The following is a 27,390-nucleotide window of genomic DNA, read 5'->3' on the forward strand; positions in this document are numbered from 1 at the left end:
AAGGCTCGCCTCGTTCCCTGCTGCAGAGAGGAGTCACCAGCTGACACCAGAGGATTCAGGGGGGCTGGCAAAGGAGGGGAGAGGGAAGGCGAACGGGTGGCCGGGCAGGTGCAGCCCAGGTGGGGGCGAGGGGCGGGAGGGAGTCCAGAAGGGCCACGCCCCTTGGTCAGGGCATGTGAACATGGAGCCGAGGGCCAGGGCAGGCCGGGGCAAAACCCTCCCTCCCTCCTGCTCTGCATCGTCTCAAGCCCCTTGGCAGTGGCTGCTCCCCTGGGTAGTTTTTGACTCCACCCTGAAGAAAATGGAAACTGGAATTTTCAAGATGCCAGTGAGTACTTCAAGGGATTGTAAGTTGCCTGCTGGTGGTAGTGACATGCCCTTCCTGCCATTTTAAATTTTTAAAATAACGTTAATGATTTGTAATAACTATTTTATTCTCTTTTCATATTGCGTCGTGTATTTTAATCCGTGACTTTCAAATACTTTAAATTTTGTACACTGCCCGGAGAGCCACCTAATGGTGCAGTGGGGGAATGACTTGAAAAGCAAGCCCGAGGCTGCAGGTTCGAATCCCCGCTGGTCTGTGCCCCAGACGATGGGAAGCACCTCTATTGGGCAGCAGTGATATAAGAAGATGCTGAAATGCATCATCTCATGCTGCACGGGAGAAGGCCATGGTCAAACCCTCCTATATTCCATCAAAGGCAACCGCAGGGCTCTGGGGTTGCCAGGAGTCGACACCGACTCGTCAGCACACTTTACCTTTACACTGCCTAGAGAGGTACATATCAGGTGGTATAAAGATATGATAGACAGACAGACGGACGGATAATCTGGCCCTGCAGAAGAGCCAGTGGTCTAGATCCTTGCCCATTCCCTCTCCTCAGCGCTCCCCCTGGGAAGCGGCTCAGCAGCCAGCAAATGCCTCTAAAGAGTCAGAACCAGCAGCCCCTGATGGCCCTGCAGATGACAACCTTGCCTGCATATTATTCCAAGTGGCCGCCCTACTGTTTTTAATTAGCGTGTTGCAAAATGTATTAAAAAAATTAAAAGGCAGTCCTAGTGTGTCTCCGAAGGGAACCAACAGCCCGATGCAGCGAGTTTGGCCCAACTTCTCCAAAAGGCTTTAATAGATTTCTAAATGGGGTTATTAACACCTTCCGTGAATTATTTTGAGGGGAGCTAATTAAGAAGAAACCAAAACCCAGCTAATTGGGTTTTGTGAACTTGCCTCCATAGATGGTGAAAATAGATCAGGTAGGAAGAGGAGGATGCAGGAGGAAGGAGCCGTGGATCGGACTGCCCAGGGAATGGGACAGTTGCAACTTTAATGAGTGGCACCCCACTCCTGGGAAGGCTGGGCTGAGTGAGCCAGCCAGCCTGAATCGCTGCGAAGCCACTCCGCTCTGGTCCGTCAGAATGCCCGTGCTTTCTGCAGCCATGTCCGTGGCTCGGGGCTCCACGGAAGGCGAAAAAAGCCCTGCTGGATCAGGCCAAAGGCCCCTCCGGTCCAGCATCCTGCTTCCTGCAGGGGCCAGCCAGCTGCATCTGGGAAGCCCGCAAGTGCCCTCTCCCCTCGGGGTTCCCTCTGAGACTGGTGGAGAGAGACAGCCCTCCAGGCTCGCAGGCTTTGACAGCCCTCTCCTCCGTGAAAAAGGTCAAACTGGTGCCCTGGTGTCAGAACCAGGTAGTGATCCTCTTGATTGAGCAGGGGGAGAGCAACTGGCCCTCTCCGTCCCCAGAGGCTGACATTCAACCATAGATGGCTCCCCATCCCCAAAGGGCTCACCATCTAAAAAAGAAAAACAAGAGAGACCCCAGCAACAGCCACTGGAGAGGTGCTGTGCTGGGGGTGGAGAGGGCCAGTTACTTTCCCTCTGCTCAGTCAAGAGAGTCACCACATTTAAAAGGTGCCTCTTGGCCCAGCTAGCAGCCTCCTTCTGTGTCTTTGGGACGGCAAGATCTTTTTGGCCAAAGATGCACGAGGCTCCCCGCCACACACACACTGGAGCACGCCAGCACTGATCTCCTGCTCCACGGCTCACCTTTTCAAGAGGCAAGGGTGCCCAGGGTCTTGGCTGGAGATCTCCTGCACAGCAGTCCCTTTTAACTGCAAGGGTTGTGATTGTGACTGTGGCGCTCTGTGTGTGTGTGTGTGTGTGTGTGTGTGTGTGTGTGTGTGTGTGTGTAAGTAAGGGGGGGTCTGGAAGAGAGCCAGCAAGAAAGCACTCCCGCTCCAGGCGTGAAAAGGGGACCGTGAAGAGAGAGAGAGAGTGGAGGGAGATTGAGAGCTTGTCACCGTGGTCATCGGAGGCAAAGAATAAGTCATAAATGATCTCCGGGCAAAGGGCAAATATAGACTGATAGCGGGATTGTTCCTGGCAGCCTGGGGAAGGACCTTGCCTGCCCTCCTCCACTTGAGTCAGCTTAACCCTTCTCTGTTCGACAGCGGAGGGAGCTTTCTGTCGGCTCGCCTGAGAGCAGCCCTGCCTGAATGCAAAAAGCTTCCCACTCGGCCAGCCATTCCTGCAGAAAGAGCAGCAAAGGCTTCCTCGGCCTCCCTCCAGATAAAACCAAGGGGTAGAGTAGAGTTCTCTGGCCGGACCACAAGCCGTCCTGGTTGCTCTTACTTAGGGCCAGAGAGACAGGGCTGTTCTCCAGACCGTGCATCAGGCAGGAGAGGCCTCCTAGTCCTACCCACGTTTGGAAGCCGCCAGCCTCGTGCAAGAGCTGCTGGGCCCAGCGAGTCAGGAGGAGCAAGCCCTTCGCGGCTGCTTAGCAGACCCTCACTTCCTATTCCCCTCCTCCGGTCACTTCCTTTTGCTCACAGATAACCGGAAGACGGACACACACACAGTAGGGTTGGGTAGATGGGTAGGATGCAGCTGCTGCCCAAATAAGGATGATGTGAACGGCTCTTTTGCCTAAGACTGCATGCTGGGGCCAGGGCACCGAGGCTGGCTAGTAGGGCGGGAGAACTGCCTATGACTTGGAGTCAACTTGGTCCAGCTGTAGGGACAGTGAAAGGAAAGTAGGCAGATTCACTCTTACCAGAACGGCTTGTGTGTGTGTGTTTTTTAAGACAGTGAGCCATTTGGGGGCAGGGAATCATCTTGTTTCTTTTAAACTTTATTTTTATATGTAAGCTGCTTTGATGACTTTAATCGAAGAACGGTATATAAATATCTGCAATAGCAGCTGCAGTAGTAGTTGTAGTGTCTGCAAAAATCAGATGAGAGTACTGAAGGTTTTTTTAAAAAATACATATATTTTGGCTAGGGATGCTTCAGGTTGTTAGTTTCCACACGACTGCTCCCCCTGCTGTTTACGTTTAGAATGCAACTTGCCTGGACGGAGGCATTTTTGCTGCTGTTGAGCAGCTAGTCCGGAAAGTGCCCAGGTGCTTTCAAAGGGGGACTAATATCACCATGCCGGAATGACCGGGTGGCTTTTCCTTGCCTCTCCCACCCACAGCAGCAGAGGGATACCAGGGGCTCCGAACCCTCCCGTGTGGCTTTTGGACCATACGCCAGCTGGTGCTTCGTCCGTGGTGTTCTTCGACAGGGGGTCACGGTAGGCGGCCACTCCAGCATAGCCAGGTTGCCAGCATCTGGAATCAGGCCCCCAGGTGCCTTGGATTCCCCCCAGGAGCAAGAAAGGAGCAGAGCCACCTGGGGTGGGGAGAAGAGTGGGATGGAGCCCCTGCTGCCACCCGCACCCTGGGCCGTGGGATGCATGAAGCAGGGAAAGAGGAGGAGGGATGCCAGCCACACCCGCCGCCTCCTTTCTGGGGAGGCTCTGGCCTCTCGGCCCTTCTGCAAAAACGCTCTGCCTTCTCCAGTCCACTTCCCGGCCCACCGGGGCTGCCTGGGGGGAGAGCCGGAGTGCCTCCCGGATGGACAGACAGACAGAGCGGGGAGGGAGTTGCTTGCCGGGGATCGGCTGCTGCTGTTGCCATAGATACTGTGATTGCAGAGAATGGGCCATGTGACTCGAATGAGTCTGTCCACAGCACCAGCTCTGCACATGGGGCTTTGCCAAGTCCCTGCCCCAAGGGGCCCACAGTGCAAACCCGGGGGAGCCCACAGAGGGCAGGCAGGGCTAGACGGGGGTGCCCGGCTCTCCCCCCTGGAGGAGAAGCATTCTGGTGGCTCCTCTAGAGGTGCACCTGCCTAATTTTGGGGCCTGGACACCCCAGCAGACACACAGTATCTCAAACACATTTTTAACACAGCCATACCACTCGGGACAGACGAAAGAGGATTTGGGGGGGGGAGACTTTGCAGCGCCTCTTCCTGCCGCCTCCTGACCCCCTTCCACCCCCTTTCCCTTCCTTCAAGTCCTCCTGTGCAAACTGGCAACAAGGGCGATTCATACCGGAAGCAGGCAAAGGGAAGAGAAGCACACTGGCCAGAAAGCAGGCGGAAATCCTTATGATGGCTTTAAAAGAAGCCAGAGAGCCACCCCACTCAGCCCCTGCACATCTCCTTGGCAAAAGGGACGCGGGGCAGAGATGACTATTTGTGTGAGCTGCTGCCGCCGCCGCCGCCTCCTTCCGCGGCTGATGATGTATAGAGTGACAAAAGCCCGAATGCTTGGAATCGAGAAGAGGCCCGGCCTGAGCACCGGAGGGTGACTGTTGCCCTTTAATGTTCTGCTTTCTAAAGATCAGGGTAGAGTTCAGGAGGCATAGTCATGAGGCTTAATGATTTAATGGGGACGGCTAGGGAGCTGCAGTCGTTACGACACCCTGGGGAACAGCGGCTCCTCATACATATTACTTTAGCCTAATGGCCTATGAACGCTTCTTCGGTGACACAGGGAAGGAGTCACGCAACATAGACTCTATAATATCGAATGGGTTGATTAAATGCATATTAAACAATACTAAATTGGAAAAAAGAGGGGGGAACGAGAAGGGCGCCACTGCGGGTGTCGAGGAGGCCGTTCTGGGGAATGTTGTTACTCATTCCATTTCGGCAGGGCGGCGGCAGCAATTTCCTCCCCATTTGGCTCCCGGCTCTCAGCCACAGAACCAAGTGTAAACACAGTTGGCGGATCCGGTGGGGAGGAGGATCCCTTTTGGATGGGGGAGGCAAAGGGGGCAGCCAGGAATGTGGAGGGAGATGGGGCTCCAGGCGCTAAGAAGGCCGGTCGAGGCCAAAACAACAACAGCAACCACAAATATTTATATGCCGCTTTTAAACCAAGGTTTCCAAAGCGGTTTATATAGAGAAATAGCAAACAAAAATTAAGACAGCTCCCTGTCCCCAAAGGGCTCACCATCTAAAGAAGAAACGTCAGACAGACACCAGCCACAGTTGCTGGAGGGGTGCTGTGCTGGGGCTGGATTGGGCCAGTTACTCTCTCCCTGCTCAATCAAGAGAATCACCCCATTAAACAGGTGCCTCTTGGCCCAGTTAGCAGGGGTTGCTGGTGCGGGTTCTTTCATGGAAGGATCTTTCCAAATGGACAAGGAAGCCAAGGAGGTGGCAGGAAATATTGAGGATAGCCCCCTCTGGGGGGGGGAACCCTTCCTCGTTCTGGAGCACATGTGCTGCTGCATCAGACGCGCCCTGGTCTAGTTCTGGAGCACATGTGCTGCTGCATCAGATGCACCTTGGTCTAGCTCCATCCTGCCTACATGATTTGCAGCAGCAGCTCTCCCGGGTTCCAGACAAAGGCTGGCTCCGCCCGGACCCATCTGCACGCAAAACGGGGGCTCAACCCCTGAATGCTTCATCTTCGCGTTGGTCCCCAGTGGCCCAGTGGATTTTGCTGACTGGCCTCTGACGTGCCACCGGGATGCAGTCGGGCCCAAATCACATGGGCAACCACAGCCAATGGAGTCGAGTGGCAGGATGCCTAGACAAGCGATGTTGTGGTCGGGGTGGACCCAGCGTTCCCAACATGGGCCTTTGGACTCTGATTTGGGGGTGCTCTGCACCAATGGGTGAGACCAAGGAGGTCTCAACAGGGTCCTGCAATGGTGTGGGGGGGCACCATTTGGCTGACTGCCGCACACACCCCAATGTTTCTGGGACCATCATTCCACCCCAGACATAAATCCTCCCCAGCTCAATGGCTTCTTCCTCGTTTGACTGATGAACTGGCATCCTGTCCTTTTCCTACTTTAAAGCAACGATCATGGCCTTTCTTTGCCTAAAGGCTGAGCTAAATTATGGGCAGGAAGACAGCATTGGGGGAGGGAGCACAGACTAATGTTTAAAAAAAATTATTTAAGCAACTCCAACCTGCGCCGCTCTCTTTCTGCCTCTCCTCTGCGCCGTAATTACATTGCACTGCCTGATATTTCCATGGTATATTAACCTAAGTCAGGTGACTGCCCCTGACGACTGCGACGCCTCTCTGCTCCCCAGAAGACGACCCCCCCCCACAGACCTTGACATTATTAATAGTCCTATTCATTAAGTATTACTCTTGTAGAATGAGTAGCATAATATTGGCCTGGAGATAGGAAAAGGCAGAAGGAATAAGTCAAATTAATTTTCCGGAGCAAACGCCCCGATTCTGTAAATGACATTCTATACTGTTAGCATTTTAAATGTGACATAGAAATGGCAGGAGATACAATTTGAAAGCAAAATACTAGGAGACACAGCTCAGGATATAATGGGCTGTATAAAAATCCAATAACATCACTTGCACAGAGGAAAGGGAGAACCAACCCGATCTTGGGGGAGGCTATTAAAAAAAATTTTTTAATTTCCCCCCACTCCGCTAGGTTCTCTTCTGTTGAAGACTCTCGGGTTTAGCAGTCAGGTAGGAACCCAAAGATTAGGGGTCTCCTCCAGCCCCCACATACTATCTCCTGTGCAATGCTCAAGTCCCACTCTAGTCTTGAATCTCAGTACAAAAGTACCAAGGTTTAAAGATGTATCCACCATACTTTTGTACAACATATTTCTACAGCTTTTGGGTCATATTATTTCCACAATACAATCAATTAAAGCCAATAAAAGGATTAAATCAAAATGCACCCTCCAAAATTCCTACCCAATTCACAGACAGCAAAGAGTGTTATGTGTGTGTGTGGGGGGGAGAGTTTGGCTCTTTGGGGGAGAAAAAGATGGCTGAAAGGGGAGTCCACCCACCCCCTGGGAATCTTCCTGGCCACTGTGTGCACCATCCTTTGCACCGCTCTACCCCACGGGAACAGAGGCACTCTAACCCCTGGACTTCCGGGCCAAAGTCCAGCACCTCCACACCCCCTGGGTGGCCCCAGTCCTTTTAGTCCATCCCAAGTGGTGCAGTCGTGTTAAAAATGTGTTGAAAATACTGGGGGGGGGGATCGGTGGGCCTCCAAAAGCCTTTAGGTCCAGGCTCCAAAGTTACCTAGATGCACCTCGGCACGGGATTATCACGGCCCTTCTGGGCCATTTCACATTTTTAGCAGATGAGGAAGAGAAGAACCACTCCAAGGGAGAATGTGTAGTTTTCAGAAATCTTCAGACAACAAAGTCTTATAAAATATGAGGGATAGGAAGAATAAATCGGTTTCCATAGGCCTTGCTAAACACATCCTCCTCATCCATGTGGCCAGTGAAATAGGAACTTGAAGGCCCTCACCAGACTTGCCAGTATCTGTGGTCCAAGCCGAGGAAATTTTGTGATTTTCAGAAGAAAGCTGGAAGTATTTCCTGGATACATTTTTGACACAGATAAACTATTAGGGGAAGAACAGACTGGGTTTAGACAAGGTCCTTCTACTTTCAATATGTGCTTCTCTCTCTCTCTCTCTCTCTCTCTCTCTCTCTCTCTCTCTCTCTCTCTCGTTTGCACAGAAATATTCACATTCATCTGGGCGTAAATTGTGTGCGACTTTTGCTGATAGCGTTTTGTTTGCTACCTAGGGAGCGGTTGTGGTGGAACGTAGCCCAACCGGCAATGGACAGGAGATTGTTGTTCTACTGAAGAAATCTCACTCCAGTTTGGTTGTGGAGTGGAAGGCTCTCTCGCTGATGTGAAACCTGGGTGGGGTGTCCTGGCTCCTGTGTTATCTGCAGGCTGAGCTGATGTGTCAATCCAACCACCCGCCTAGTAGGAGGGCCACGATCGTTTCAAAAGGTAGGACAAGGCAGAAGTGGAATATAGAAAGAAACTGCACGGAGCTGTTGAACTGCAGGGGTGGGTGGGGGGCACTATAAAAAGGGAGGAGAGGCCTCTCAGCCCTAGTGGGTCTGGGGAGGTGTGAAGACCACTCTCAGGGGTCAACAGAGTGGCTAGATTCTGTGCTGTGGCCATTGATACTCATCGGCGATTGGTTAATAAGACATTATCCTTGTCTTAACTTTTTCAGTTTTAGATAGGCAGGTATGTTAAGTTCTTGTCATCTTTTATTTAATGTTCTGTTTGTCTTGTACTTGTCTGTGACTGTAACACTAAATGACTGACTGTCACTCTCAGGGGTGCAGCGAGGTAATTTTCAGAGTCGGGACCTAACGGCTTCATGGGGGCCCTCCTTGTTATGGGGCTCCCTCTTACCCATAAGAGTACTTAAAGTGGTTTACAGTACATAGAAAAATCAATCACTCAATCAATAAGAGAAGTTAGTAGAAAAATAAGAGAGAAGAGTGGGTTGGAAACAGGCCGGTTATACCCAAGAAGAGATCCAAGTCCTGACATTCAGCAAAAGAAAGGAGCGACTGCTTCGGACTGCCTCCACCACTCAGGCTTGGGACCCAGTTCAGAGGAGGCCAATGGTGTGTGGGTCGCTCTCGCTCCAACCACACCTGACTGTGGCTGCCCCCACCACCGCCACACACAGACACAAACACACACACCAGGGATGGCCACAGGACACTCTAGACAGGCAGGGCTCCGGATCACGGCCCGAAGGTCTGGGGTCTGTGGCACAAGCAACTCAACAGGTTTCATTTTTGTGAAGGGAATCGCCTTATGTCACCTTTATTATCCAAGTTGTGCAAAAGAGATTCAAAACGTAATGAAATGTTTTTACGAAGGGACCAAAGTGCCTTGTTGACCGAAATAATAGCTACATTTGTGTGGGCAACTCTGCCAAATAAGGAAAGTTTGGTTCAAAATCTTTCGGTTCTTTTTCTTCTGGACAGTGTTTTTCCTCTTGAGTCATCTATGTACATGTTTTTGGCACTGAACTATTTTTTGGATGGGTGTTGATGCAATATATTCTGTCTTTCTTTTTTGTAATGGCCTGTGGCTAGACAAATAAATTTAAAACTACATTCCTATTCATAACATTTTTATAGAAAATTTTTGCCTGCCCCATTTCTGAAAAAAAGCAGAAATTGCCCACATTTGTCCACACCCATCGCCATGTTATAGAAGGAGCTCATCCTGTGGAACACTCACTTCCTCGGTAGCCTAGGATAAGAACATAAGAAGAGCCCTGTTGGATCAGGCCCAAGGCCAACCTAGTCCAGAATCCTGTTTCCCACAGTGGTCCACCAGATGACTCTGAGGAGCCCACAAGCAAGAGGTGAGGGCATTCCCTCTAGCACTTGGTAGGGTTGCAATGAAGGCTTTGGAAAGGATATTTAGATGCCGTGGCGTGTCTAAAACTACAAAGATTAGTATCGTTCGGATAATGGTTTCCCCCGAGACGCTCTACGGATATGAAAGCTGGACTTCGAAGAAGCAAGATGGGAAAAGTATTGACACTTTGGAACTGTGGTACTGGAGAAGACTTTTGAGGAGATCATGGACAGCCAGGAAAACAAATCAGTGGATCCTAGAACAAATCAATCCAGAATTGTCACTCGAGGCACCGATGACCAAGGCTCAAATGATCATATATTGGACACATTATGCAAAGACTCAGCTCCCTTAAGAAGTCTGTAATGTTGGGAAAAGTTGAAGGGAAGAGTAGAAGAGGATGACCAGCAGCAAGGTGGATGGACTCGATAATGACAGCAATGAACGCACCCCGGAGAGACTTTCAAGGTCAAGTGGAAGACAGATCATCCTGGAGAGAATCTACCTCTGTGGTCGCTAAGAGTCAACACCAACTTGACGGCAATTAATCAATCAATCAATCAGATTTCCTGGCAATCAGTTTCATGGGATGACCCCTGGTTTTAGTGTTATGAGAGAGGGAGAAAAATTTATCTCTCTCCACTCCATGCATGATTTTATAGACCTCGATCATGTCTCCCTGTTGCAGCCGTCTTTTTTCCTAAACTAAATAGCCCCAGGTGTTGTAGACTTGCCTCCTAAGGAAGGTGCTCCAGGCCCCTGATCATCTTGGTTGCTCTCTTCTGCACCTTTTCCAGTTCTACAATGTCCTCCTTTAGATGTGGAGACCAGAACTGTATGCAGTATTTCAGGTGTGACTGCACACCAGTTTTGTATAAGGGCATTATAATATTAGCAGTTTTATTTTCAACCCCTCTAATGATTCCTAGCATGGAATTGGCCCTTTCCACAACTGCCACACATTGAGTCTACACTTTCAATGAGCTGTCCACCACAACCCCAAGATCCCTCTCCAGGTCAGTCACCGACAGCTCAGACCCCACCACGTATTTGCGAAATTGGGGTTTTTTTGTCCCAATATTAGTAATTCATTATTAGGCGGTATCTAAATTCAGTAAATAAATAAATAAAAATATACATCACTTTACGCTTGCTTACATTGAACCACATTTGCCATTTTGTTGCCCACTCCCTCAGTTTGAGAAGATCCTTTTGGAGCTGTTTTGGATTTCACTATCACTATCACTATTTCACTATCACAACCTGTTTTGGATTTCACTATCCAAAATAGTTTTGTGTCATCTGCAAATTGGGCCAATTTGCTGCTTACCCCAATTTCTAGATAATTTATTCAGAAATTAGCAAGTTGTCCTCGTAAGAACTAATCTGCCTGCTTTCCTTTCATTGTCCCTACAACTGGACTAAATCTGGCCCAAATCAGTTAGGCAGTTCACAAGTTAGCCTACTTGTGCCTCAAACGTTCATGCATCTGCCATCTTGAATTGAGGTGGATGACATCATCACAAACTATGTATTTGAGGTGTCCCTACAACTGTATCCGATTTGGTTTATATTGGTCCAGGCATTGCAAAGTTGGCAGTGGGGTGGACACACAGACAGACACAAACAGGGGATGTCGGATGATCTCATAAGCCTACTGGGAAGTAGACTAAAAAGCACTTGTCTTCTTACTTCCCTCCATTTGGAGAACTGACCATTTATTCCTATCCTCTGTTCCGTGTCCTTCAACCAGATACCAATCCATACTTGAACCTGTACTAAGGATCTGCTAAGTAAATTGCAGAAATATCTATCAGTAATATTTTTAAAGGATATTTCTGTCTGCTGGATTTCTGACTAATGAAGAAACTTCCTACATTGGCCCACCCAGAAGCCCAGTTAGACTATACCCAAAAGCAGGAAAGGCACCACTAAGTCCAGGAAGATGCCAGCATGGCTAACAGGTACTGTCAAGGAAGCCATAAAAGGGAAGAAGACTTCCTTCCAAAATTGGAAGCAGGCTTTACTACAAGTTGACAGGGAGGCTTTACTGCAAATTCAAATTTGTCCCCCAAACCAGACACAAATAGTGTATTTTTTTAGCCTGGATATAAATCAGGCTGCACTCTTAACACGCAGTGAAAAACCCAAATTGTGTTGTCAACTGCTCCCCAATAAGCAGGGCCTTTGGGGTAAATCTGGCCAAAATGTAAAGGCACCCACTCCAGGCTGGAAGAGATGCGAGTCTGAAAGCCCTTTGCTTTAAAAGCCCCGGGTGAGAAACTCCCAGGCAAGAAGGCAAAAACCAGGCAGGTTGCAAAGAGCTGGCTGATGGACTCCCAAGAGCAGCAGCTGAACCAGCTGCAGCCAAGCTGGGCCTGAGGGCTTGCATTGCATGCTCTGAGGGGGCCATGCCCTGCCCCGCTCTGCCTCAGCAGGCCCTACTCTCAAGGAGGAGGCCTCTGTGCTCACTTCCCCTCCTCCCGAGGAGGCCCGTTGAGGGCCAAGCCCGGAGATACCAACCAACCAGTTTGTTACCAATCCATACATGGACCTGCACGAAGGAGATGCTTACTAAATTCCAGAAGCAGCTACTGGGCATTCCTGTCAGTAACATTTTTAAAGGATATTTTTGTCCGCTGGAGAAGAAACTTTCTACATTTGCCCCCCACCCCACCCCACCCCACCCCACCCCCAGTCAGCAAGTTCTGGGGGTCCCATCCTGCAGAAATGCACTTTCAAGGTAGCTTAGGCTGTCTCCAGCAACGTGCAGAAATCGCTACTTGCAATTCCTTTCTGAAAAAATGTTTAAGACTATTTTTATCTGCCAGATTTTTGAAACATACAAGTATTCCCCCATCTGTCCACCCCAACCAATATAATATATTGAATATAGATAGATAGATAGATTGAGAGAGATATTTCGGGGGTGCCTCATCCTAAGAGGTGTTCAGCAACAAGGAGAAATTATTTTTAAATATTGTTGTCTGCCATATTGACACAAGTATGTTAAAGACACACATATAACAAATATTCCTGGACAATGAAAAAGAAGGTCCCAGAAGTGGCCCCATCCAGTGCCCTGGGACCCTCCTCCTCTAGGTTGGGGCTGACCCTGACAGCTAGTCAGCAAGATTTGCAGGACCATCCTGTAGAAACCTCACCCTCTTGGTAGCTTAAGACGTTTGGCAACCAGAAGAAATATCTGCTTCGTAGTCCTAATATTGTTACGGACCATTTTGGTCTGCCACACTTGGGAGAAACGCGAGCCCTCCCCACCTCCGTCCACCCCAGCCATCCGCAGGTTCTGGGTTCCCATCCTCTCAGAAGTTGGGACTCCGAGCAGCTCCGAGAAAGGGCTGCTTGCTCTTCCTAGGCTTAACATTTCCCAGGGATCAAGCATACTGAGGAATTCCTCCTCTCCGGTATTAGGTTCATTTCTGACCATTCTTAAGTTGTAAATGTAACCTCTGACAAGGGCCGTTTCCAGGCCTTTAAAGAAAAACAAGTCTCCTATGACTGTTATGACTCAGCTAGCAGGGGTCGCCACGAGAATGAGGAATGGAACCTCCATGTTGAGGTGCTGTTTACCTCTGGATATCGGGGGGGGGGGACAGCCAACAACCGCGTCGGGCTCTTACCTCCAAGCCCTGCTTGTGGGCACCCTGGGGACATCTGGTTGTCCTCTGCTGGGAGATGAGACGGATCCGCCGTGGCCTGACCCAGGAGGGCCTTCCCATGTTCTTGGCACAGAGCCGGCGGCTGTGGAAAAGGGAAAAGATGGTGGCTGTGGAGAGGAGGAGCAAGGGAGGGGAAGACGGTTCCCTGTCCCAAAGGGGCTCCCCGTCCGATCAGAGGCAAAAGGGAGACCCCAGCCACCTGGGGGCACCACCTTCAAAAGGCCCCTCCCTCTTTGCATTGGCTAGCAGGGATGGGCCCCCTGTGCTGCTGTGTGCCCCAAGAGAAGAGAGTCACCCGTGCAAAGGGGTGCTGCGTGCTCAGCTTGCAGGGCTAATAGAGGGATAAGGGTCCCTCCTCCCTCCCGCTGTCACCCAAACCCAGTTGGATCGAAAACAGCTGGCAGGATACCTCTGTCAGGGTTAGCCATAAGCAGACGCCATAGGAACACAAGAACAGCCCTGCTGGATCAGGCCCCAAGGAGGCCCCTCGGGTCCAGCATCCTGTCTCACACAGTGGCCCACCACCAGATGCCTCGGGGAGCCCCCAGGCAAGAGGGGAGGGCAGGCCCTCTCATCTCCGGCTGCTGTGGCTCCCCTGCAACTGGGATTTGGTGGCATCCTGCCTCTGAGGCTGGAGGGGGCCCACAGCCACCAGACTAGTAGCCGCTGATAGACCTGTCCTCCTCCGTGGATTTGTCTATAAGATGGGCAACCACAGCGGGTGGCCCAGCAGAGTCAGGATCCTGGCGGCAGGCCTCAGAGTTCATGATGGGACAGAAGGGGGCGGGCGGGCTCTTGTGCACACTCGGCCCAGTGCGGGCATGTCCCCAGCCCTTGCCCGTGGGCTTCCCGCAGGCCTCTGGTGGGGAGACAGGAGGCTGGACTAAATGGGCCGTCCTGGGCCTGATCCAGCAGGGCTCTTCTTATGGGCCTAAGGCGGCAGCTTCACCTGGGCGCTTTCCAGACTAGCTGCTCAGCAGCAGCAAAATGCCTCCATTCAGACAAGTCACCTTCGGAACGTAAACAGCAGGGGGAGCCGTCTCGTGGAAACGAACCACCCGGAAAAACCAGCAACCTTTTCACGCCAGATCTACGAGGCCCTTGCTCTATATGGCAGTGATTGAATTCCCAAGAAGGCACTGGCAATGTGAACGGCCCCCTGCTGTCCGCCTAGGGGCTGGGGTGTCACGGTGCAGGGAGGGTGGAAGCGCACTTCCGAGATCCGCCGTGACCCCGTGGCAGGGTCTCATCTGGAAAGCGCCCTGCTGCTGCTCCTAAAGGTAGTCCAGCCCACTGTCATCTGGCCTCCACCGCTCCAGAATGGGGACACACACTCTGTGCCAATGCTGCTGCACACACAAAGGCCCTTTCACCCAGAAAGCTAGCACCGCAGGGCGAAGCTGAGCAGAGACCCCTTCTCCCTGACACGCTCGCTTTCTATGTTTGGGGAGCGTCCCCACTGGGCTCTTTGGATTCGCGGCCTGCAGCCAGGAGCTGAGGCACAGGAAGGCGCAGAGCGGCCCCCGTTTTATGACGAGGGCGATTGTTTTATCACCACCGATTTCCCTGCCTTGTAATTTATTTGTTAATCTGTGCTCCAGCTCATGAATTTTGTGTTCCGAAGAAGGTGGGAAGAGAGAGAGAGAGAGAGAGAAGAGATTAAAGATGCTGGCCTCCCGAAAGGTGAAGGACGATATCTGAGGACGAGGGATTTGCCTCTCTAGCCTTCCATCATCCTTGTAAGAAGGCAAATATGAAGTCAGCAGAAAGAAAAGGAGTGATAAAGATGCCTCAATTAATAATTATTCTGATAGGTTCATCAGGATTCCAAGTGCTGGGGGTCAAACAGGACAAACCTCCCCCCACCAATCCGGCCTGGGTCTGGGTCTCTTTCCCTTTGCCTCTCTGCCCCCCCCCCGCCCCCATGGTTGGGGTTTCTGCACACTCTCCGCTCCCCAACGTCAACTTGTCTACCCCACCCTTTATATGTCCTCCTCCTCCTCCCTCCCTCCCTCCCTCTTTCTCTCCCTCTCCCTCTTTATGAGCATCTTGAGTGTGAAAAATATGGCCTTCCTTTATGGTACTCCAACCCGAATGAAGCTATAAAATTATGAACAGTTTTTATGATGGCCATTCACGGGATGCTTCTGTATTGATGGTCCACAGCCTGTATCTATCTTCCCCTCAGCCCCCTCCCCAAATCGTCCCTCTTCATCCCTCCCTCTTTCTCTCCCACCCACCCACCCACCCCCGTCTCCTTCTACGTTGCACGGGGAGGAGGAGGGCGGTGCAGAGAAGGATGGGAAGGGGTGATCTGTGTAACTATTTTTCATGCATTTAATATATTAATTATGTGGTAAATGCTCCCTTGGCTGTACTTGGCTTGGCGGAGAATGACAGCTTCTGCATCGCCCTGGAAAGGGAGCCCATCAGCCCACAGTGTATTATATTGGAGGGGTCAGGCTGGGGTTAATGTAACTTTTTATTTGCTGATTTTTCATAGGCAGGAGCCAAGCTGGGAAAGGGAGGGAGGGAAGCAGGGAGGGGCGCAAAAAGAAGGGGGGGAGAGCGAGTGGTGACAGGCCCCAGCACCTGCCCCTCCCCACCCCACAGCCACTCACTCAGCTGGTTATGCAAAGGGGCGGGGAGAAGAGGTGGGCTCCGGCTTCACAGAGAGGGCGCCTCTGCAGGTGCCATTCTGGTGCCGCTCCGCGCAGGAGAAAGCAAACGGGAACGTGCGGAGGGTGGCTCGCAGGCGAAGAAGGGCCAGGCGGAAAAATCTATTTGCAGGCTGGGGAACGGTCAGCATTGGCACCTGGAGCCCTCCCAGAAGAGCCTCAGAAGAGCCCGGCTGGATCGGGCCCAAGCAAGCCCCTCGGGTCCAGCGCCCCGTTTCCCACAGTCGGGCCCCCGAGAAGCCCCCAGGCAAGAGGGGAGGTCACCGGGAGGGCTGGCCCTCTCTCTTGCTGTGGAGCCTCTTGATTATTGTATTTGACATCTCTGTATACTGCCCCCAACCCCCAAGTCTCTGGCAGTGAGAGGCATCTTGCCTCTGGGGCAGGAGGTGGCCGAACCCGAACCAGACTATTGGCCATGGACAGACCGGCCCCATTGGGCAAAGGAGAAACATCTCTCTGGGAATTCTGACACATCTATCTATCCCAAACAGCCGAGGGGGCGGGGTTATATGAAGAACCCCGAAGGCCCCATGTGGCAAAACCAAAGGGAGAGGCATGTTTTAAAACCCTAGAACCGTATTAGTTTCACAACTACCAAGCTGCACTCTTGGGAGATGCCTCCAGTAACTCCAGCCTCCTGCTCATGCCGATGGAAGATCTGTGTCTTGCTGTGCCACATCCAGCCACACGAGTGGCCTCAGGGAGGGGGCTGAATTCTCCGCCATGTTAAAAACAGCAGCCCCATATATAGAGAACCAGCATTTCCCAGACATGTACTGATTTATGTTATCCAGCAGATCTGTTTACTGCCTGATATCTGTTTCTCCAGGAGGTTAGGACACAATACAAAATGCATAAGGAAAAACTGAGGCCGGAAGGGTTTCCTTCCAGTTTTCTATGTGCAGGGAATTGTGTGGGCAGAGACACTTCCGCGGTCTCCTGTCACTCTATTCATTTATTTAACATCTTTTTATCTGGGGTCCTGGGGTGAAGAGTTGCCCCTGGATTTTGCCCTTGGTCCAGTTGTTAATAGCTGCCTGCTGGCTATGGGGTGCGCACACTTTCTGTCTCCTACACACATCCACGTTAGCACTGTCTAGGAGCCATAGAGCCCATCAGTGCTGAAGAAGAGCACCCCAGCTTAAGAACAGCAAATGCTTGTCCACTCGTGAAGCTTCTAGCAAGCGGAAGGGAGGCCAAAGTCAGCCTGGGCGTAAAATCATCTGTCGGCATGCAAGCAAGGACCTACAGGAGTGACTACTCAGCAGCAGCACCTCTTCGAGGGCTGGGCAGGTATCCTTCTCTTCCTCTTTCCTTTCCCTGCCACATGATGGATTTCGGCGCTAAAGCATTTGCACAGCCTCCAATCGTTGACAAGTGAAAAACAGATACTACCGCAGAATGGTCAAGGCAGTGAGCTGTGAGCCAGGAGTCTCCAGTTCAAAGGTCAGCTTGGAGGACAGAGGAACATAGGAAGCTGCCTTCTACTCAGTCAAACCCTTGGTCGATCAGGCTCAGGATTGTCTTCACAGACTGGCAGCGGCTTCTCCCAGGTTGCAGGCAGGAATCTCTCTCTCAGCCCTATCTTGGAGATGCTGCCAGGGAGGGAACTGGGAACCTTCTGCACACAAGCAGGCAGATGCTCTTCGCAGAGCGGCCCCATTATCCCCTAAGGGGAATCTCTTGCAGTGCTCACACATGCGGTCTCCAATTCAAATGCAAACCAGGGCTGGCCCTGCTTAGCAAAGGGGACAAGTCACGCTTGCCACCACAAGACCAGCACTCCTCCCATGTGCAGCACAGTGGCACGGGCTGGTGGAATCAGTCGCCATAATGTGCAGTGATGGCATTGCCTTTAGAGAACAGACTACAGACCCACAATGACGGAGGCTTGGCCCAGTGTGGCCGATGCATCATCGCCACTGAGAAGGGAGAGGCCTTCCTTCTTTGTCTTCTGCAGGAGGCAAGAGATGCGAGTCTAGAACAGAGCTGCCCACCGTCAGCCCTGCAGCGGTTGCTGAACTACAACTCCCATCACCCCCAGCCACGGCGGCCAATAGGCAGCCCTGCCTGGTTTAGAAGACACCGCTCGTGCATGCGTTCAGCCTGCTGGGTTCTGCAGGGCTGCTCCACAAGTCCATGGGGAGAGATTCAGGCTCGGAGGAGGAGGGCTGGTGTGGCTCGCTCAAGCCTGGACGCCCGGATCCTGCTGGCAGAGCTTCCCCTCTGCCCATTGCTCAATCCTCAGCAGTCGAGAGCTGACCAGGTCTTGGTTGTGGGAAGTGGTTCAGCCCAGTAGCTCTGACCCCATAAAAACAGAACTGGAAATGCAGGCATGATTAACTCTCTGCAGATTTATGGGCCTTGAGCGTGAGTTTCCAAGGGAGCATTGTAAATGCCGGCCCGTCCAGGCAGCCATTTCAGAAAGGTTCCCATCTGGGGACCTTTAGAAAGGCCAAGGAGAGGTGGGGTCATGCTGTCTTACAAAGCCTTCTGTACTCGGGTGCTGAGATCCACCATTCGTGTGCCATGATGAAGAGCACACCCTCTGCAGAAAAACAAAGCCACAAATTGACCAACGCTGGCCTGGGCCAAAATGCCACAACATATTTCATGGCCCATTTCAGAAGCCTTGCACCTCACACCTATCTTTATTTTATTATTATTATTATTATTATTTCTTGTTTACACAGTCAGACAGGTGTTATTGGCTGGTTTGTTTTATCCAGACATCGAGTCCTTATTATTAGGATCCCCTACTAACTGAGCACAGAGGCACCCTTTTAAAGTGGTGATTCTTTTTATTTAGCCGGGGGAGAGCAACGGGCCTTCTCCAACCCTAGCACAGCGTCCCTCCAGTGGCTGTTGCTGGTGTCTCTCTTATATTTATTTTTCAGATTGTGAGCCTTTTGGGGACAGGGAGCAGTTTTACTTATTTCCTTGGGAACTTTGGCTGAAAAGTGCTAAATAAATATTGGTCGTATTTGTGTTATTTTTAAACATTCCTTGCGAAAAGCATACACCTCAAACCCAAACTTGGCCTGACTTTTAATGATATCTTATTTTAATTTTAATTTTAATCTGGTTCAAATGTTTTTTGATTTTATAATTATTTTATGGTGTGTTTTTGATGTAAACCACCTGAGCCACTTTAGGAAGGGCAGTATATAAACAGAATAAATAAAATAAAAACAATAAAATAAATAAGATCTTTTTAATTTATGAGATGCTGGAAGCTGCCAAAAGATGAAGTTCAACACATTTTGGGTTGATGCAAGCACTGTTGCAAATGGAGGCTGCTAGTGTCTTATTATTATTTTTTTAAACCTGTGACTTTTTTATCATTTATTGTTTTATTACTGTTTTGTTATGATTGGATTGTACTTTATTTTACTTTTTTAAAAAATTGTACACTACCCTGGTACCTTTCTTATGCAGGCCGATTACATATATCTACACATAACTAAATGTACTAGTATCTATGCATATGCTAGGAAATGGACTTGCATCCTGCCAGATTTCCTCCTGTTTCACAAAGTGACTCTGCGTACTCCTTGCTGGTTGAAGAGCTGCTTTGTTCTGAGGATGTCATCATGTTGCAATTTAGTTGGTGTTTTCTGATTTCTTAAGCAATTTTCGTGGACATTCGACCCAGATTGAAATGCAGAGAACTGAAAAGACATAGCTTGTCTGTTTCTTTATCGCTGTGTGAAAGCCCGGACTTTCTGTCTCTCAAAGTACCCAAGAAAACTGCCAAAGTTTGTCAGAAGGTATCATTCCCCATGCGTTTCAAATGGGACAGCATTTCTGCATTTTCCGGGAAATGAAGAACTTTCCCCAGGATTTTTTATTTTACTGGGCAAAAGAGCAGGTGAGGTCTACTATTACTACTACTACTGCAACCACACCACATGTTTATATACTACTTTTAGACAGAAGTTCTCAAAGCAGTTTACATTAAAAAAATTAGGTCTGGAAACTACCTGTGAAAATGGCATGTTTCTATTTTTCATAGTTTGCTCCGAGACTTTCACGTCTGTCAGTGAGGCCTAATCAGCTCTATCTATCTATCCATCCACCTATCTATCTATCTATCTATCTAGATAGATAGATAGATAGATAGATAGATAGATTTATTTTCATGCATGTTGTTCACTTGGTTACTATGTTTTTAACTGCCCGTGTGCAGCTTGAGGGTGCTACTGGACACGGCTCAGCTTTTGGATGCTCAGGTGGAGGTGGTGGCGGCCAGGGGTGCCTTTGCAGAGCTTCAGCTAGTGTGCCGGCTGCGTCCCTTTCTTGAGAAGGCAGATCTGGCCACGGTTACCCATGCCTTAGTCACGTCATGGCTGGATTACTGCAAAGCGCTTTACGTAGGGCTGCCCTTGAAGAATATTCGGAAACTTCCGTTGGTGCAGAATGCAGCGGCCAGGATCCTCTCTGGAACTGCTCGCTTGGAACATATGACACCTATTTTGAAAGAGCTGCACTGACTGCCCGTTTGGCAAACAGTCCCCCCTCCCAGCAACTAGTATTCAGTTGCTGAACATGGAGGTTCCATATAGCCATCACAAACTTCTCCCTCCATGGATTTGCCTATCACCCCTTGAAAGCCAGGGCCCAAGACCACATCTACAAACGGCTCCTACATCCTGTCCCTGGAGGCACCTTCCTGTCTCCAGAATTAGGAGCACCCACCCCAAGGACATAGGAGCGCCCGCCCTGGCCACTGCAGCACTGGAAACGAGGATCTGCCTCCTGCCGTCCTTGGAGAAGAAAGGGTTACAAAGTCGCTGTGGGGGCTAGTGGTGGAGGCAGGAAAGAAAACCTAGAGAAGGGAGACCGACAACACATTTTAAAAGCTGTGGGAGAAGAAAAAGGTGTCCGGAGCTCCCGGGAGTCAAAGCGATGGGGTGGGGGAGCAGTGGCGCAGAATTGACTCCCTAGTTCTTTGATGTTTGCTGAGGTTTGAGAAGGAAAATGTGAAAGCTCCGTCTTCCATTCGGCCTGGGTAGCCGTTGCCTTCCAGTGCTACGAATTGCAGCAGGACAAAGGAGGGAGAGGGGTGGGGTGGGGGGGAGAGGGGGGCGCTGGTAAAAGGAAAGGTTAATAGGAAAGCTGGGGAAGTGGTGGGGGGAGACCTCATCAGCATGGACGGCACGTCAACAGCCTCGCCACTCGGTGATGGGTTCGAACTGGGAGCTGACATGAGATATAGAAGTGCTCATTGAAAATAATTCAGACTGACGTCCGCCTTGGCCTGAAAATGGAGACGGGCTGGAATCGGCAAGCACCTGCCAAACGGGGCTGCTGCAGGGCCACTTCTGGCCAGCCCCACAAAGAGGCCGCCGGGCTGGGCTGGCCAGGCCCCAGCTGGGCCATCGGCTTGCGTGCTGGGCATCTGTGGCACCTTAAGGAGGGAGGGAGGGAGGGAGGTGGCGTTCTCTTGCCGGGATGGGGAGGGACACATGGTGGCCAGTCCTATCCAGAGTGAGGCATTGGGGGGCGGGGGCACTGATAAGGGCTCCTTGCCGAAATGCTCTGAATGCCGCGGCCTCATTTCTGAAGGGAGACCGATGCTGTCGGGATTTCCTGGCATTCCGGTCTGTGATGGCTGGATTCTGGCCCGGCTTCTGCTTTGCCACAGGGCTTGGTCCACATGGGACTTGGCCTTCCAAGTGCACAGTCAACAGCCCGCACCTTGACATTAACTTTCCACACCTGCACACTGGAGAAAAAGCCCCACGGAGACGCCACCGTGGCCTCATTGTATGTCTGACGACTCAAGATTGTGGCAGCCTCCTTTTGGTGGAGGCCGGGAGGCCACACTGAGCAAGGGTTGGCTTAGATGACCTCCAAGGGTCCTTCCGACGTTAACATTCTGGTGATTGGGGCCCAACCTTTAGGAAGGAGAGGCAGCTCTGCTCATCATTTGAGCTCTGTGCCGGAGGAGGCTTGCCTTCAGCATGACGTGCATTCAGATCTGTTTCTGCCCAATGCCAAGGAGCAGGACCAAGAAAGGGGCATTTTCTACTCCAGGTCTGTTTGGAAGAGGCATTCGGCCACTAGACGGGCCCTCCAGAGCCCGTGCAATTGAATCCCAGTTACAGGGGAGCAACAGCAGCAGGAGAGAGGGCCTGGCCTGCCCTCCCCTCTTGCCTGGGGGCTCCCCGGAGGCATCCGGTGGTGGGCCATTGTGGGAAACAGGGTGCTGCACTAGATGGGCTTCCTTGGGCCTGATCCAGCAGGGCTGCTCTGATGTTCTTATGAAACATATGGGGGGGGGAAACCTTCCCATTTCCCAACTGTAGGAAAATGGGTTCCATGTTTCTTTTGAATGAGTGAAAATTCAGGAATTGGTAACGAACGCCACATGATCTGACAAAAAACACAGTGGGGAAAATAGCACTCGGAGGAGAAACAGTTTCAAATTAAACCCCAGAGTTTGTGGGTTAAAAAAAAAACCCAGGAAAACAAAAAACCCTCTAACACAAAGTGCATATTGAAGATTTAAGTAGCAATTAACTTGGCTGCAGAAGAAGATGGCTAAGTAGTGTTAGGTTCTGTTTGCTTGCTACGATTATTTTAAGGAGGAATATTTCCCCAGCAATTAGGAAAACAGACATTGGGATTAAGAAATGTTACATGAATGTTGCTGCGCACACAAATGCCTGCATTCATTCACACACACACACACACACACACACACACACACACACACACACACACACCCAAATAAATAAATAAAAACAAGCCCCAGCCCGCCAGCATCTCGGCTTTGTAAAGGGGAAATTGCAACGGCGGTGGAGTGTTTACATGGCAGAAATCGGAGGGGAAATTATACTGACATCTGTAGGAGAAGGACAATTTTAAAATTACACTGTTCAACACCTTTAATGATTTGTAACACAAGAGGTGTGGCTACTCCTATTAAACGTGTTGCCAAATCAATAAAAGGCATAATTGGAGTTGTTAGAGCAAATTATAGCGCCGCCGTTATGTTGCAGTACAATGTTCCCTTGTAAACGACTATTGCGGGCAAAGCTGTATTTCTCTCTGATTTGGCTGTTGTGTAATGAGTTGGCATTTTGCTCCATAATGGTTGCCCACTTTCTTTTATGGAGCGCTCACTTTTTACCTTCCTTCTTTTGTGCAGCCTGTAATTTCCCCCTTTGCCGCGGACGGCCTTCTCTGCCTGGTCTGCAGGAGAGTTGCCGTCACTCCCAAAGTTATCCGCTATCTCATTTCACATCACTTGTCATCTCCCCCAACCCCTGCCAGCCCCTGTCCCTACTGGGACGAAAGGAGGAACAAGGCCAAGAAGGATCCCGGCACCTAGCTGGCTCCATGGGAGTGGAATGGCCGAGGCCCCACATCGGACCCCGGGGCCCCAAAGCCAAGAGAGCTGACGGGCTGTTTAAGGGGGGGGAGAGCCGCCCCCCTCCCCCAACACCTGATTGGTGCTATCCCTGATTGATCTGCCCAGGGCTACACACAGCCTCAACAGCTGGGTTGGCGGAAGGAGCTGTGTGCCCGGCTCTCTTTTGTGTCCACAGGTCCCTGCCCAGCTGCAGGAAGCCCGGAGTTGAGCAGGCCTGAGTGAGATGAACCAGGTCAATGTGATGAAGGTCACCTGGGAAAGACTCAGGAAGAGTCTTTCCCAGGTGACCCTCTGCTGCTACTCCGGGCAGGCCATATTGGTGGGGCCCGGAGCTGGCTGGGCACAAGGCCTCTGACTGTATCCCTCGGGGCATAAGCGATCCTTTCTTTGTCGGTACTTGGCAGCGGACCGTCAGAGTCAGCAATGTGGCCACAGATGGCTAACTAGGACTGAGCCGAAACGAGATGCTGCATTTCCCCAAAGAGCTCTTTTGGCAGGGTTGAGAAACCACCTTCCTCTTTGGATGCTCCTTCAGGAGCCCACGCCAGAACGTGTGACAGCCAGCCCCTCCTTCTCTTGCCAGAACACAACATGATGGGGGGTGCTGAGCATCATTCCGAGGGGAGCTTCTGGGAAACGGAGGTGGCAGCGCCAGCCAGGAGGGACCCTAACCGCCTCTGAAGAGCCCCCTCTGAAATTCACCCCCTGAAAATGGAAGGAGATGGGGGGGGCAGCTCATTTCCCAGGGACTTTATTTCCACTCCGTCAAAATCTCTGTTTTGACCCCATCATCCCAAGTGGAGACTATCCTGACAGCGGGCCAGAGGGGTCCCATTCGGAGCCATCTCCTGCCACTAGGGGACGTGCCAAGTGGCCTCCCTGCCTAAAACAATTTTTAACCACATGAAGGCGAACATGAAAGGAGGTGGCAGGGGAAGAGGAGGCGGAAGCGGTGGGCTCAAAGGACTCCCACTGATCTCCATCTGGATGATCTTTGCAATCAAGTCGGATTTGGTGGCAAAGCCTGCTCAAATATACGCACCGTATGCACAGATCTGGCAGGGGCTTAGCCAGCCAGCCTCTTCCCCAGGTGGAAGCCAGGCGGGAGTTTCGTTCCAGCCGCTTTCTCGGAAGGAGTGTGCTGACAGCCCATCTCCACCGGAGGCAGCCTGTTGCTGGCCAGACGGTCGGTGGAGTAGGAGCCCCCTCCAGCTGAATCAAGCAGTGAGCCACCCCAGCTGAGGCTTCTGGCCAAAGGGCAGGCTGCAGCCCCCAATTCCGGGCTCTCTGGCACTGGTCCTTCGCAGCTCTGCAGTTGGCCTGCCTGCCATGAGGCTGAGTGAGGCGTTGCCTCAGGGGGCAGATGGGGGGGCATTCTGCACAGCACCAGCTCTGCACACACAACACACATCCCAATGGCCGCGGCTTCTACAAATATTTACATCCTGCTTTTCAACAAAAGCAGTTCTCAGAGCAGTTTTGCCTAGAAAAATAATCACAAAAGAAGACGCTTCTCTGTCCCCAAAGGGCTCACCATTGAAAATGAAACACAAGCTGGATGCCAGCAACAGCCCCTGGAGGGATGCTGTGCTGGGGCTGGATAGGGCCAGTTGCTCTCCCCCTGCTAACCATAAGACAATCTCCACTTGGAAAGGTGTCTCTTGGGGCCAGCTACTTCCACTGGCCTCTGGCTGGCCTCCCCTCCTGCTCTCAGCAGCACGGCATGGGCGTATTGCTGCCGACACCATCTTCACTGACCTCCTGATCTCCCCCCATCTGGCTCCAGATATTGGGGGGGGGAAGGGGCAGGGGGCAGAACCTCCCTTTACTCTCACTTGGCAGGAAACGCATCTGAATGTTGGCAAGTCCATAAATGAACATGGCACTTAAGCACCAAGTCCATTAAGACCACAGATTCATCTGAACTCCGCATTTGGCAGTTTCGTTTATGACTCTGAACCTTCTTCCTTGGACGGGATCGTCCTCTGCCCGCTTTCTCCCACCCCCCGCACATGTGCCTGCATCCACATCTTTTTTAATATTTCCTCATAACTTCCCAATGACAATCAGCTTTTCCATTAGGAGAGATCAGATACATAAGTAACCGAGAGGGGCCCGCATGAACACCAAGCCCTTCGTTAGTGGCAGAACTGATGCGTTGAATGCCGAGTGGAGAAAACAGAGGGGAGGGCACCTGAAATTAACCGCCACCGTTGTCGCTTCTGTCCCCCTGCTTGCAGGAGCTCAGTCTCTGACATCTAAACGGGGGACTCCTTGTCCCTTAATCTTAATCGTATTAGTGTGATTAACTTCTTTCCCCTTTCAGGGACAGGAGGCGAGATGAAGACTCGGGAGCCATGGGGGGGCAGCAGAGCACACCTGCTCCCAACCACCTGAAGATCTTGCCAAGATCTCCTCCATCACTGCCCCTCCCCGGCCCTTTTTCATGCCCCCACATTGGAAGTGGATTCACACAACCGCAAAGCTTTGGCATGTGATCAAACCCGGGAGTTGAGACGGGGGAGCCTGTCTCGGACTCTCCAACCATTCAGTGTGGTTACCCGGCTCTCCCATGAACCTATTCAGCCCTGGAGACCATCTCACCCACCTCCAAACTGGTGATGGGTCAGCTAAATGGAATTTATAAAAAGGATCTTAAGGCTGGGTTTGTGGATCAAATGTCGAGATTTGAGAAGGAGCTGTGTGAAAATGATGAAAGATTAGTCTCTAAGATGTATAAGTTTTTGCTTTTGGAGGAGACAAGAGATGAAGTGGTTAAAACGACTATGATAAAATGGGCTCAAGATGTGGGTCATAATATAGACATGGCTGCTTGGGAAAAATTATGGAAAACTGATCTAAAGTTCACTGCATGTTATACTTTTAAAAATTATTATATGATGTATAGGTGGTATCTGACACCGAAAAAATTAGCATTAATGTATAAAAATGTTTCAAACAAATGTTGGAAATGTGGACAATGTGAAGGAACTTTTTTCCATAAGTGGTGGTCATGCGGGAAGGCAAAGGCTTTTTGGGATATGATATATAATGAGTTGAAGAAAATCTTTAAAGAGACATTTCCTAAGAGGCCAGAATCCTTCCTGCTGGGAATAACTCAACTGGGAATAACTCCAGAAGAAATTTAACATTTTTTATGTATGCAACCACGGCGGCTAGGATAGTATATGCGCAGAAATTGAAAGACACTAAAATGCCCTCAAAAGAAGACTGGTTGATAAAAATTTTGGAATATGCTGAGATGGCAAAGCTTACAGCACTTATAAGAGACGAAAATTTTGAATGTTTTAAAGAAGACTGGGAACCATTTTTGCTTTACTTAAAGAATTATTTTTCTAATATGGACCTTTCAGCAGGGTTTGAAATAGAGTAATAACAGCAGGTTGGGTTGGGAAAAATCGAGTAGTATTGTGAGTATGTATGTTTTGAAGTATTATAGCAACGGTTTATATGTATAGTTATTGTGAACCGCGCAGATAGGCAAGCGGGAAATCAATAATTACTTACGTAGAATTAGATAAATTAATAAGTGTAAAAGCTATTATAAAAAACCAATAAAAATGTAAAATGAAACAGACAAAAACCAAACTGGTGATGGGGACAGATTCCCATCTGAGGAAGTTCAGAACATGAACCCGGCTAGAATGGACCGCCTCGCTTCGTCTGAGCAGCAGGGCACATCCTTCCAAACGGGCCAGGAGCAACCTTTCCCAGGGGTGGGGGAGCTCCCTCCTCTAGCAGTGGGGTTTCAGGAACTTCCCCTACTCAGCCCAACCTAGCAGCCCCCCAGTGGATGTCGCTGGTATCTCCTTGGCGTTTCTTTTTAGATGGTGAGCCCTTTGGGACATGGCCACCCGCGCATGCTTCCCCGCTTCTTCTCTTGGCCTCTGGGGAGTGGAGATTGAGCTAAGCGGGGCCGGCCACCACCACCACCCCCATGGTGGCAGCGGTGGGTGCTGTGGCTGGCAGGCCTCTCCGGGTGAACTGCCCGTCAAGGGCATGCAACGTCCATGTTTGAACTGCGCAGGTGCTCAGGCCAAACAAGGAGGCCCACCAGCCATAGCGCCCGCCGCCACCCTACGCGGCTCACCCCCACATCCCAGAGTCCAAGATCAGAAGTGGCGGCGGGGCAGGGGGAGCAGCATCAGCAGTGTTG

At 50.9% G+C, this 27,390-nt stretch overlaps 1 long non-coding RNA gene across 2 annotated transcripts in view; it reads right to left on the bottom strand.

The window, feature by feature from the left end:
* The window catches only part of LOC128336239 (uncharacterized), a 134,679-nt gene that overhangs the window by 96,493 nt on the left and 10,796 nt on the right, over nt 1-27,390 (bottom strand). For both annotated transcript variants that reach the window (XR_008311867.1, XR_008311866.1), the window contains exon 2: nt 13,116-13,236. This is a non-coding gene — a long non-coding RNA (uncharacterized LOC128336239). The remainder of the gene's footprint in view (nt 1-13,115; nt 13,237-27,390) is intronic.

This window comes from Hemicordylus capensis, chromosome 12 (genome assembly GCF_027244095.1).
Source record: "Hemicordylus capensis ecotype Gifberg chromosome 12, rHemCap1.1.pri, whole genome shotgun sequence".
In the NCBI taxonomy this organism is placed as follows: domain Eukaryota; kingdom Metazoa; phylum Chordata; class Lepidosauria; order Squamata; family Cordylidae; genus Hemicordylus; species Hemicordylus capensis.